Source organism: Phacochoerus africanus, chromosome 10, assembly GCF_016906955.1.
Source record: "Phacochoerus africanus isolate WHEZ1 chromosome 10, ROS_Pafr_v1, whole genome shotgun sequence".
Taxonomy (NCBI): Eukaryota; Metazoa; Chordata; class Mammalia; order Artiodactyla; family Suidae; genus Phacochoerus; species Phacochoerus africanus.
The window spans coordinates 132,324,281-132,337,765 of record NC_062553.1 but is presented as its reverse complement, the minus strand read 5'-3'; the positions used below and the strand labels follow the sequence as shown (position 1 = coordinate 132,337,765).

Here is a 13,485-nt window from a genome sequence, read left to right as displayed (position 1 = left end):
TCTCCCCCAAAGAATGCCGGAGAAGAGGTGGGTTTTTTGTTTGGGGGGTTTTTTTCCATGAGAGATTAAGTCATTATTCTTAAATAGCCCAAGAGGTCATGCATTGCCTTTTTGGAGCTTATAACTGCTGAGTAGAAGAATTTTTTTCTAATATGAAGTAGGGAGCAAGAGGTTATACAGAAAGGATAAAGATCCCTAAATTAAAAATAAGAAGGCACTTAAACAGTTTATAGTTTAAAAAAAATTTTATGTATGTGAAAAACTCCTGACTCTGCAGACAAGGCTGAGACTATGGACTGCATCACAGTTAGCTAACCGTACCAATTATTCGTACTGAAAATGAAGGATGGGAAGCCGCAAATGTCTTCTAAATAGTCCTTTATCGCTCTCTCCTAAGTTACTTCAAGTCACAAAGACAGTTTTAATTCAGTGAATCGACGCATCACCTACTTAACGTTCTCCACGTTCAATTCTATCATCAAAATTAGGGAGCAATGCAAGCTAATTTAATAAACAAAGAAAATACAAATAAAATAAAATGTAGCCACTGTGAGAGAACTATATTTCCCTATTTTAAAAAAGCAAACAAACAAACAAACAAAACTTCTATTTTGTTGCCAATGGGGATTTCTGGTAGTGGGTTTATCTGATAAGCTTCAGAAACAACAGTTCTATTGAACTGCTGGAAAGGAAGTTGTTCTGACCAGATTGCTTCCTGTGGTGAACAAAAGGCTTTTGCTGACATGGCAACTTCATGGTTATAGAGACTAGCCTGCAAATTTCGTCCTTCCAAAGTGAAAGTTGTTGATGTTGTTGTTTAATTTCACTCTCTCAAGAGGTAACAAAATCTTTAGACTTGCTTCCTAAATAACAAATGTTACAAAGCCCAGGGGTATTTCATGTGAAGAATAAGAACACAGGGCAAAGCCGGCACAGCCAAGCATGCAGAGTTTTTGAAAAGTACCAGAATTTGTTTACCTGAAGACTTTTTAAGGTGCAGAACCGATGTTTCAGGTTAAAAGGCTGAGTCTTGGAAATGCAGGCATGAAAAAGCAGGATGCTGCTCTGTCCTGGCCTTCATCTCTCTCCCCTCGTGCTTGGCATAGAAGGCATCACTGGTAAGAGAGAAGAAAAGGAGCTGCTTTTGTGAGGCTCAAGGAAGTCCTGAAGCAGGTGTGCTCTCCTTTGGGCACTTTCTCCCCAAAGGAGACCCCTCTCTCAGAGTGGTTGAGGCCAGGATGAGAAGACCTCCGAGGAATTACTACAATATCGTCGAGGTTGCTGTCCAGTGGCGCAGGGCAGGTGTGTGTGGTAGAGGAAGAGAAAGCAAGTACCCCTTGGGAGGAGGTCTCTGGATGAAAAGCTACAGGCTTGCTGCATTTCCCATGGCGGGACATCGGGGAGAAGACATGAAGGTCAGGAAGGAGCATAACGGCCCTGATGGACCCTAAGGAGAAGAGAGGTGGTTATGGGAAGAAGGAAAGCAGCTTAGCACTTCAAACCTTTGTTCCACTTCAACTCTGACGAGGGACGTTTTGCCTTGGTGCCTAAATATACCCAAATAGTAGAAGCACCAACTTCAGATTAAAAAAAAAGTCATACATTAGAGAATACCTATATCGCTCTTCCTTTGAAAATAAAAGCAAACCGCTACAACAGAACTGGTTACATAATTTCCAGTGCAAAATGAAAATCCAGAGCTCAAAACTTATTAAGGATTTCAAAAAGTTCTCATTGTGGCTCAGCAGGTTCAGAACCTGACACAGTGTCCTGTGGGTTTAATCCGGGCCTCTCTTGGTGGGGTGAGATTGCCATAAATTGCAGCTCAGATCTGGTGTTGCTGTGGCTGTGGTGTAGACTGGCAGCCAAAGCTCCAACTGGACCCCTAGCCAAATTTCAAGAAGGCAACAGCAGACCAGTAAGCCAGGCAAGGGACCCTTCTGAGTCCTGGTCCTGTGTGACTGCCCAGGATACTCAGTCATCCACGAAGCTCTTGCTGGCTCGCAGTTAAGATCAGATTTGGGCGGGTTCAATAAAGCACTCAGTGGGGAGGAATCCCAGATGTAACTCTTACTGTAAAAATTCAAGAGGGAGCTTGATTACTGAAATCTGACCGGTTACCCTCCGCTTTTCTCTGAGCTATGACGGGGTCTAGATGCTACTTCCAATTCTAGTATTTTACTATTCCACCAGGACACAACCTGTACACTGTGAATAATGAGAGCTCAGAGAGACATGATGTACACCTCTCAGAAATGGAAAAGACTAGAGTTCCTGGCGTGGCTCAGAGGTAACAAACCCGCCAAGGATCCATGAGGACACGGGTTTGATCCCCGGCCTTGCATAGTGAGTTAAAGGATCCGGAATTGCCATGAGCTGTGGTGTAGGTGGCAGACACGGCTTGGATCCTGTGTTGCTGTGGCTCTGGCTGTGGCTGTAACCGGCAGCAGCAGCTCCAATTTGATCCCTAGCCTGGGAACTTGCATATGCCACACAAGTGGCCCTAAAAAGCAAAAAAAGAAAAAGAGAGAGAGAGAGAGAGGGAGAGAGAGAGAGAGAGAGAGAGAGAGAGAGAGAGAGAGAGAAAGAAAGAAAGAAAGAAAGAAAGAAAGAAAGAAAGAAAGAAAGAAAGAAAGAAAGAAAGAAAGAAAGAAAGAAATGGGAAAGGCTGAAAATATGTTCTGCACAGTTTTAGTTCTTTTTAAATACCTGTATATTCTTGTAATACGGTGAGGCCCAATGAAACTTATGCTTCCACTGTTATGGGTTAGTGATTTCGGTTCTAGAGCAAAGTGATAATACCACTGGTAATTCACTATGTCTTATTTCATGTAAAACTAAAATACAAGTATAAATGCTAACGTTGTATTTTAAAATTTAAAAATCAGTGAAACTATATTTAATACATTTAAAATACAAGTTTATAAATATAAAAGATCAGATAAAAATAAAATTTATAATACAAATGTTAAACATTTATTATCATTGTGATAAAAACTTTCCATAGATAAAATTATTCAAAATATTTTAAGTGTACTAAACACTATGTTCAAATAAGATAATTGATATAACCATGAAAAATCAGAAATGAAGCACACATTTTCAATAAAAGGCAGTATAAAACCAAAAGCATCAATTACATCATGATTAATCCTTGAGCAAAATTTTTTTCATTTTTTAAAAAAGTTTTATTGAAGTAGAGTTGATTACAATGCTGTGATAATTTCTGCTGTACGACAAAGTGATTCAGTTAATATATATAGACACATTCATTCTTTTTCAGATTCTTTTCCCACATAGATTATCACAGAACACCGGGGAGAGGTCCCTGTGCTACAGAGCAGGTCCCTGTTGGTCAGTCATTCCACCCACCTCAGGGCGCATATGTGCTGATCCCAAACCCCCGTCCATCCCTCCCCCCCTCTATTCCCTTTGGTAATCATAAGCTTGTTTTCAAAGTCCATGAGTCTTTCTGTTCTGCAAATAAGTTCTTTTGTATCCTTTTTCAGATTCTACATACAAGTGGTATCATAGGACGTTTGTCTTTCACTGTCTAACTTCATCAGGATGATAACCTCTAGGTCCATCCATGTTGCTGCAAATGGCACTCTTTCATTTTTCTTAATGGCTGAGTACTATTTCATAGGGTTTATGTACCACTTCTTCTAATCCATCCTCTGTTGATGGATATTTAGGTTGCTTCCATGTCTTGGCTATTGTAAATAATGCTGCAGCGAACACTGCAGTGTATGTATCTTTTCAAATTACGGTTTTCTACAGATAGATGCCCAGTTGTGGGACTGCTGGATCATATGGTGGTTCTAGTTTTAGTTGTTTTGAGGAAACTCCATACTGTTTTCCACAGTGGTTGCACCAATTTATATTCCCACCAACAGCATAAGCGGGTTCCCTTATCTCCATACCCTCTCTAGCATTTATTATTTATAGACTTTTTGATGATGGCCAGTCTGGCTGGTGTAAGGTGGTACTCAGAGTAGTTTTGATTTGTATTTCTCTAATAACTAATGATGTTGAGCATCTTTTCATGTGTTTTTTGGCCATCTGTATGTCTTCTTTGGTGAAATGTCTATTTAGATCTTCTGCCTGTTTTTTGATTGGGTTGTTTGTTTGTTTGACATTGAGCTGCATGAGTCTTTGGTGTATTTGGGAGATGAATCCCTTGTCAATCACTTCATTTGCAAATATTTTCTCCCATTCTGCGGCTTCCTTTTCATTTTTTGTTTGTTTGTTTTTATGGTTTCCTTTACCGTGCAAAAACTTTTAAGTTTAATTAAGTCATATTTGCTTATTTTTTTTTATTTTCAGTATTCTAGGAGGTGGATCTGAAAAGACATTGCTGCAGTTTATGTCTGAGAGTACTCTGCCTATGTTTTCCTCTAAGAGTTTTATAGTATCTGGTCTTATATTTAGGTCTTTAATCCATTGAGAGTTTGTTTTTGTGTATGGTTCCAATTTCACTCTTTTACATGAGGCTGTCCAGTTTTCCTAGCACCACTTGTTGAAGAGACTTTTCTCCATTGTATACTCTTGCCTCCTTTGTTGGAGATTAGTTGACCATAGGTGCTTGGGTTTATTTCTGGGCTTTCTATCCTGTTCCACTGACTGAGCTATATTTCTGTTTTTGTGCCAATAGCATGCTATTTTGATGACTGTAGTTTTGTAGTATAGTCTGATGTCAGAGAGCCTGATTCCTCCAGATCCATTTTTCTTTCTCAGAGTTGCTTTTGCTATATGATGAGGTCTTTTGTGTTTCCATAAAAATTTTCAAATATTTTGTTCTAGTTCTGTGAAAAATATCCTTGGTAATTTGATAGGGATTGCACTGAATCTATAGACTGCCTTGGCAGTATAGTCATTTTGACAATATTGATTCTTACAATCCAAAAACATGGTATATATCTACAATTTTTTCCAGCTGTTGCAAAAGTGTTCAAACTATATACTAGTTGGAAGAATGGTGAAGAACAATTACATGTGCCAACTCCAAATAATTTCTTCTGGTCCTTCATTTTCAATTAATTATTATTTGATAACTTTAAAATAAACTTTGGGAGCAATTTTTTAAAGGGACTACAGTGTTTTGGTTGACAATGATTGTTTTTTTTACTGATATTTTTAAAGGACATATTAAGTTCATTTCAATTTTCTTTAACTTTATTATGTATAAATGAAGACTCTCAAATAAAATTAACTGTATCATTTTCAAAGCTATTATTTTTATATTCCACCGTACATAAAATCTTTGCACCGCAGTAAAAGTTAATTTTGCAACAGAAGCTTTCTAATACTGCAGTGTGGTAGTTTATGAGACTCCCATAAATATCAACCTGTTTGGACTAGAGTTAACCTTCTGTATCAATTGAGTTTTGAGGTCACTGTTCTTGATCTCAAATCGTAAATGATACGAACATCAAAATTTTCAAACAATAAAGTAATGGTATTACATAAGCGAAAATATCAATACATAGAGGGTAACAACTGTCACTGCATAGAAAAGCAGCAGTTACCAAATACCAGTTTTGCTAGCATTATTACGGTTCACCTGCTTTTTTATTCCAATCCCTTGCATATGATACAAAAGTTAATTTTATCTTGAGAATTTCAAGGTTATCCTTGAGAAAGTGGAAATATGCTGTAGCATCAAAAACCTGAGGTTAGAACTATCATAATGAAATTTGAGAACAATGAACAATTAATAAATATTTTCATTTAAAGACAGGCAGTATGACAAAGAAAAAAGCATAAACAACTCTCCATCATCAACACATTTTTCATTCTTTGATAGCAGCCAGATTGGGCTATGAGTTAACCTTGGGAATGGTGGTTCATCCACAATAAAACAAGACAAAAGGACCCTGGTAATGGTCCTTGACACAAAGGAGTGCCAAACCAGCCTTGTATTAACTATTTCAAGACATTTGCAAGAGAGAAAAAACTTCTCCTCTTCTAGGCCATTATTATTTGAGATTTTCTGCCACTCAGAGTCAAACTAATACTAATACAAAATTCTGTCCACGAAGTGCCCTGCTTCAAATACAGAACCTGAAACATGTAGCATCTGCTCAATGAGAGTAGTTGGAGTACATTCCTATAGGCTGGAAAAGTAGCAACTCTTTTTGTCTTAGAAAATATTTAATAAGTTACCTATAACTCAGAAGGCAGATTGCTTGCTAATTAAGTGTGTAGAAAATGGCTCAAAAATGGCTGGAAAAAAATCAGAATACTTGTTGGCTGTGTTAAATTCTTGTAAGCTTGACAGACTAGCCAGCTTTCAAACAAAAGTGAAAAGAAATTCAGCTTAGCTGAGATCTACTCTATCACCTGCAGTCAAAGGAAACTGAAAATCCAATCAATTAGAGCCTCCCAAAATTTAAGAAGTCAAGCCTTCTATCCCCCAACTGAAATAGTTTTAAGCAGTTTCTTTGAAACTACAACCTTAACATTTCATATGCCCTATCTTACCAAAGCAGCTCAGATATGGATTTAAGATTTTGCCTTCTCCAACCAGCCCACTGCTTTAGTTGCCTTCATGAAATCCACCATTAACTAAGTGATAGGAATGAGCAGAACTCAAAGGCTACCAAGAGAAACCACAGTTTTCATGCAAAAAAAAATCATGTCTAGACAAGTATTTTGGCTGTGACTACTTACATATGAAACTGACCAGCAGAAAATAGACTGGAAGTCTACTAAATTATTGGGAATTTTATTGCCAAAGAATTCCCCAAAGTAGGAGTTCCCATTATGGCTCAGTAGTAACGAACCCAATTAGAACCCATGAGGATATAGGTTCGATCCCTGCCCTTGCTCAGTGAGTGGGTTAAGTATCTGGCATTGCTGTGAGCTGTGGTGTATGCTGGCAGCTGCAGCTCCGATTCAACCCCTAGCCTGAGAATTTTCATTCACTGCACATGAGGCCCTTAAAAGGGCAAAAAAAAAAAAAAAAAAAAGTAGTTTCCATCGTGGCACAGCGGAAACAATCCAAATAGGAACCATGAGGTTGTGGGTTCGATCCCTGGCCTCCCTCAGTGGGTTAAGGATTGCTGTGAGCTGTGGTGTAGGTCGCAGACTCGGCTTGGATCTGGTATTGTTGTGGCTCTGGCATAGACTAGCAGCAACAGCTCTGATTAGATTCCCTAGCCTGGGAACCTCCATATGCCATAAAAAGACCAAAAAAAAAAAAAAAAAGGGGGGGCAAAAAAAAAATTTCCCAAAAGTATAGACTGCAAAAGGCTGCAATTGTTCAACTCCTATAACACACTGGGCATCTAAATCTGAACCAGCAAAAAGTAATGGATACTCTCCAATGCCTACCTCATCGGGGCCATGGAAGACAATGAACAAGGAAGAGTCTCCCAGAGGGCAGTGACAGGGTACAGCACGATGGGGCAAGGGGACTTCCTCTAGTCCAGCAAAACTGGGGTTCCAAAGGGGGTGGGGAGAGAAAGGGTTAGCCCAGAACTTAACTCTCCTCCCAGAGAAGACCATCTTTCCTATTTCTGCATATTGGAATTTGGATGTTATCCACTCTTCACTTTCCCAAATGGTGTTTCTGTTTTAGCTACCCTGCTCCCTCACCACCATAGAGTATAGGAAAAAGCATATCTTTTCATTTATGGATCCCTGAACCAAGAGGAGCTAAATTTGGACCTGGTGGAAAAGACTGTTCATCATTCAGATCCTAGACTTTGTGACTTTGATATGAGACTTTGGAATTGTCTCTCTTAGATAGCAGCAAATGTACTGTTTATGTGGGAAGAGGAGTGTACAGTGCAGACACGGGCTGTACTCCAATAAATTCTATAACAACACAGCTCTTGATTTGTATCTAGTTATATGGCTACTTGAAATAAAAGCTACAGTTTTTATTTTTGTTTTTGTCTTTTGAGGGCCACACCTGCGGCATAAGGAGCTTCCCAGGCTAGGGGTCTAATCAGGGCTGTTGCTGCCGGCTATACCACAGCCACGGCAATGCCAGATCAGAGCCGAGTCTGCCATCTACACCACAGCTCAAGGCAACGCCGAACTCTTAACCCACTGAGCGAGGCCAGGGATCGAACCCACAACCTCATGGTTGCTAGTCAGATCTGTTTCCCCTGCACCATGATGGGAACTCCTAAAAGCTACATTTTTCAACCTCCCCTGTAATTAAGTACATGGTCTTCAAGTCACATGACTAAATTCTGACCAAAAGGATGTCGATAAAAGTGGTATACACGTTTCCAAGAAGTAACCTTAAAGGGAAAAGATGTACCTTCTCTTTCCTTGTCTTCCTCCCTGCCAGGGGGAAAGCAGACTTGATGAACGGAGCTGCATCAGCTATTCTGGACTAAGAAGTGACCTTGTAAATGGCAGTCATGCAGAAGCAGCGTGGTCTCTGACACTGTAAAGTATTATATCATTCCTGGACCTCCTAACGCTAGACCTGTACTCTTCCATACGGTACTCCTTAGCCATATGTGACTACCGAGCATTTGAAGTATAGATAGTCCTAACAGAGCTGTAAGTAGAAAATGCATATCAGGGAGTTCCCGTCGTGACGCAGTGGTTAACGAATCTGACTGGGGACCATGAGGTTGCAGGTTCAACCCCTAGCCTTGTTCAGTCGGTTAAGGATCCGGCATTGCCGTGAGCTGTGGTGTAGGTGGCAGACGAGGCTCGGATTTGGCATTGCTGTGGCTGTGGTGTAGGCCGGTGGCTACAGCTCCGATTCAACCCCTAGTCTGGGAACCTCCATATGCCGCGGGAGCGGCCCAAGAAATAGCAAAAAGACAAAAAAAAAAAAAGAAAATTCATATCAGACTTTGAAGACAGAATGCAAAAAAGAGTGTAATAAATTTATATTAATTACATGCATGTCCAATTATAACATTTTGGATATGTTGGGTGAATAAAATATATTAAAATTAATTACAACTGGAGTTCCTGTCATGGCTCAGTGGTTAACGAACCCAACTAGCATCCATGAGGACGCAGGTTCAATCCCTGACCTTACTCAGTGGGTTAAGGATCCAGCATTACCGTGAGCTGTGGTGTAGACCGCAGACGAGGCTCAAATCCCGCATTGCTGTGGCTCTGGCGTAGGCCAGTGGCTACAGCTCAGATTGGATCCCTAGCCTGGGAACCTCCATATGCCACAGGTAGACAAAAAGACCAAAAAAAAAAAAAATTAATTACATCTGATTCTTTTTACCTTTTTAAAATGGCTATGAGAAAATTTCAATTACCTACATGACTTGCATTGTATTTCTACTGGAGAGCCCAGTACTAAAATTTTACATAGGCAAAAAAGAAAAAAAAAAGGAGTTCCCGTCATGGCTCAGTGGTTAACAAATCCAACTAGGTGCCATGAGGTTTCAGGTTCGATCCCTGGCCTCGCTCAGTGGGTTAAGGATCTGGCGTTGCCGTGAGCTGTGGTGTAGGTCACAGACGTGGCTCGGATCCTGCATTGCTGTGGCTGTGGTGCAGGCCGGCGGCTACAGCTCCGATTAGACCCCTGGCCTGGGAACTTCCATATGCCATGGGTGCAGCCCTGGAAAAAGACAAAAAAAAATTTTTTTTTACATAGGAAAAATCTTCTTTCTTAAGCCCTTGCTATTTTGGATTTTCTATCACTCATGGCTGAACTTAATCTTAACAAATTATCTAAAAACACATTTTTAAAAATCCTATCTCAAGTCTCAGACCTCTCATCTGAATTCCAGCTATATATCCTCAAGTGTCTACTTAAAATTTCCCCTTAGCTATTTCAAAGGCATTTCGAACCTACAGGTCTCAGACTGAATTCATGATCTTTTCCTACATACACCCACAGTCAAGCAAGTTTCTCTTCCACCGTAATCTCAGTGAAGTCACTACCATCCATTAGGTCACGCCAGGGAACAGCCATCTTTCCCTCAGCCAGCCAACCCAGGCCACCGTGAAGTCCTTGAAACTGAATCCAAAGCATCTTTCTAGCAGCCTGCGTTACTCCACTACCAGGGCCACCACTCCAGTCTTCGCTATCTTCCTTTCTCCTCTGGTCTGCCAAGCTGGTCTCATCCAGCCTGGCCTCCTTCCAACTTATCTTTCATGCTGCCACCAGAACGTTCTTTTCAAAAGCTTCATCTGGTCACATAAGCCTCAGGACTTAATTCTTTCGTCGGCGTCTTATTGGTCTTAAGACCAAGCTCCATGAAAAGGACTAGAAAACTCTACGTCGTCTGGACCACGCATCCCTTACTGTCTGCGTTCCTGCCGTGGGGAATGTGCCATGTCCCCTCACGTCAGGGGGCCTCTGCCTGTGCTGCTCTCCCCATCTCGAATCCCGTCTATCGGTGACTCCCAGTCATACTCCGGAAATCAGGAGAAATTTTTCTGACCTGCAGTACAGGATAGTTTTCATTACATGGTCTCACAAAAATTATATTACTCTTAGACTACAATTGCAGTTTATAACTATATAGTCACCTTAATTTATTCATGTCTGACTATGAAAATTGCAATTGTGCCTGTTCTGGTTCTCCACTGCATCGTCAGTGCTTAGCACAACTTTTGGCCAAAAATAGATAATAAACATTGATGAAAAGAATTAATGAGTTTGTATTTATTATTTATTCATTCATTTATTTGTTTTTGGTCTTTTTAGGGCCACAACCATGGCATGTGGAAGTTCCCAGGCTAGGAGCAAATTGGAGCTGCAGCTGCCAGCCTACACCACAGCCACAGCAACGTGGGATCCGAGCAGCGTCCACGACCTACACCACAGCTCATGGCAACACTGGATCCTTAACCTACTGAGCAACGCCAGGGATTTGAACCTACATCCTCATGGATACAAGTCAGTCATTTCCAATGAGCCACAGCAGGAACTCTGAGTTCATATTTATTATTTTCATTTGTAAGTATTCTATTTGAAATATATGGGATATAATATGAATCGGAAGCAGTATATCATGGCACTTTAAGTTCATTTAAATAAAATACTTTCCTCGAAACCCATATCCTATCAAAGAAGAGCACATTAAAAGGAAAGAAATATATATATATATATATATTAGACATATTACACCCTAAAAGTCAGGCTTCTCAGAACTTCTCAGAGCAGAAAAGAAATAAACCCCACAAGTGATCCATGAGCTCTCATGTGTCATTCCCAGTACCTTTCGATGCCAGCTTTCCAGTCACAACTTTACCACCATCTTCACGGACAAAAATTCCTTTCCATGTAATTAAGAGACATACTCCTCACAAACATTCTGAGCTTGGGCCGAAAGTGAACTGGCTCATTTGGGCCTCAAAGACACACATGTACCACTGAGTCAACCTCACGGTGAGATCAGTGGCATTGAAGAATGACGGCGCACGGTCTGCGGGCAGGCTGGGAGAAGGGCTGCGGATGTGCTAGAGCCACAAGACTTTTTTTTTTTTTTTAGCCCACCCCCCACCCCCACCCAAGGCATATAGAGGTTCCCCAGCAAGGGGTCAAATTAGAGTTATAGCTGCCGGCCTACACCACAGTCACAGCAACACAGGATTCCTGACCCGCTGAGCAAGGCCAGGGATGGAACCCCCATCCTCCTGGATACTAGTCAGATTTCTTTCTGCTGTGCCACAGTGGGAACTCCTAGATCTACAGGAGTCTTTTTTTTTTTTTTTTGTCGTTTTTTAGGGCCACACTCACAGCATATGGAGGTTCCTAGGCTAGGGGTCAAATCCGAGCTGTAGCTACTGGCCTACACACAGCCACAGCAACACCAGATCCAAGCCACATCTGCGACCTATACCACAGCTCACAGCAATGCCAACTCCTTAACCCACTGAGCGAGACCAGAGATCAAACCTGCGTCCTCATGGACACTAATCGGGTTCGTTAACCACTGAGCCACAAGGGGAACTCCAGAGCTACAAGATTCTTACACCTATTTCACACTCATTTTTAAAGTTCATTTATTAATTTAATAAGTTGATTCATTTTTATTGAATTATAGTTGATGTACAATATTATATTAGTCTCAAAAGTACAATATAGTGATCCAATAGCTTTATAAATTATACTCTATTTAAAGTTATTATAAAATACTGGTTATATTCCCTGTGCTATAAGATATATCCCTGTAGTTTACTCACTTCATACGTGGTAGTTTGTATCTCTAAGTCCCTTACCTGTCTTGCACTTAGCCCCCTTCCTTCTCCCTAAAAACACTATTCTCTTTATGAATTTGTTTTTGTTTTGTTATATTCCTTCATTTTATTGTTTTGAGTCCAGATTTAGATTTAAATATAGGTGAAAACTTATATTTGTTTTTCTCAGCCAATTTTACTTATTTTACTAAGCATAATATGTTGTGATTTTAGAAACTGCCTGTATTCAATGCATAATTGTAATTAAGCTTATATCATAAACAGTAAGTGAAATTTTGTTTAAAAAATTATTCCTGATTTTGAATTAGTATTCAAGTTGGCAAAATATCTACTTCAAAAATAGCATTCACAGGGAGTTCCCGTCATGGCACAGCAGAAACAAATCTGACTAGTATCCATGAGGGTGCAGGTTCCATCCCTGGCCTCACTCAGTGGGTTAAGGATCCAACATTGCCATGAGCTGTGGTGTAGGTCGCAGATGCGGCTTGGATCTGGTGTTGCTGTGGCTGTGGCGTAGGCCTTCAGCAGTAGCTCCAGTTTGACCTCTAGCCTGGGAACCTCCATATGCCGTGGGTGCGGCCCTAAAAAGAAAAAAAAAAAATAGCATTCAAAAAATATTTCCCAAATATTCTCTTGCAACTCTTTGCTACAGTAACACTTTGGGCCTGAATTTTATTTTCAGAGGTTTAAGGACATATTTTTATTTCTGCTGAATTTTGTCCCTAGAGGAGACCTATTATTAAAAAATAATTTTAGGGGATTCAATTGTATCTTAAAAGCAAATAAACAGAAGAAAATAAAAAACACCAAAAGGGAGGGTTTAAGAGAGGGAGGAAGGAAAAAAATACTTAGAACCTGCTCATTGGGAAACAGTTCTCCATGGATGTCTCACATTTCAAGCAAGCAAAGGAAGTGACTTCTCACCCCCTCCTCCACCCCCCCTCCACCCCCCCACATTATCTTTTCAAGGATATTTGTATAGAGAACAACCCTGAAAGACAGAAGGCGTATTACCTCTTTAGAGCAGAGGGCAGGTTTGTTTGCTGCTCAGCACAATTAAGATAATGTTTCCCTCCAGGGCAAAGGTTGGGCAGTTTGCTTGAGCCCCCTTATATGATTGGGGGTCCCTTGGCTGTGATGCAAACCTACTGTTTGTGTAGCACTCACTCGGGCCACTGTACATTACCTCCCTAAGATTTGTGGGGGGCACAAATGACATCAACATGAAGCTCATGCTCCCTAACGTGCTACGAGCAATAAAGTCCCTTTCCCCTGACCTAGGAGTCTCGTGTCTTTTGCCAGCACTCACAAATGTGGCAGCTAACTTGACAGACCTGGTGC

At 40.6% G+C, this 13,485-nt stretch overlaps 1 protein-coding gene across 5 annotated transcripts in view; it reads right to left on the bottom strand.

Moving 5' to 3' along the window:
- Positions 1–13,485, bottom strand: part of MAPK10 (mitogen-activated protein kinase 10) — a 507,647-nt gene that overhangs the window by 454,315 nt on the left and 39,847 nt on the right. For all 5 annotated transcript variants that reach the window (XM_047798560.1, XM_047798561.1, XM_047798557.1 and 2 more), the window contains exon 3: positions 979–1,115. The gene's annotated coding sequence lies outside the window, so the exon portion shown is untranslated. The remainder of the gene's footprint in view (positions 1–978; positions 1,116–13,485) is intronic.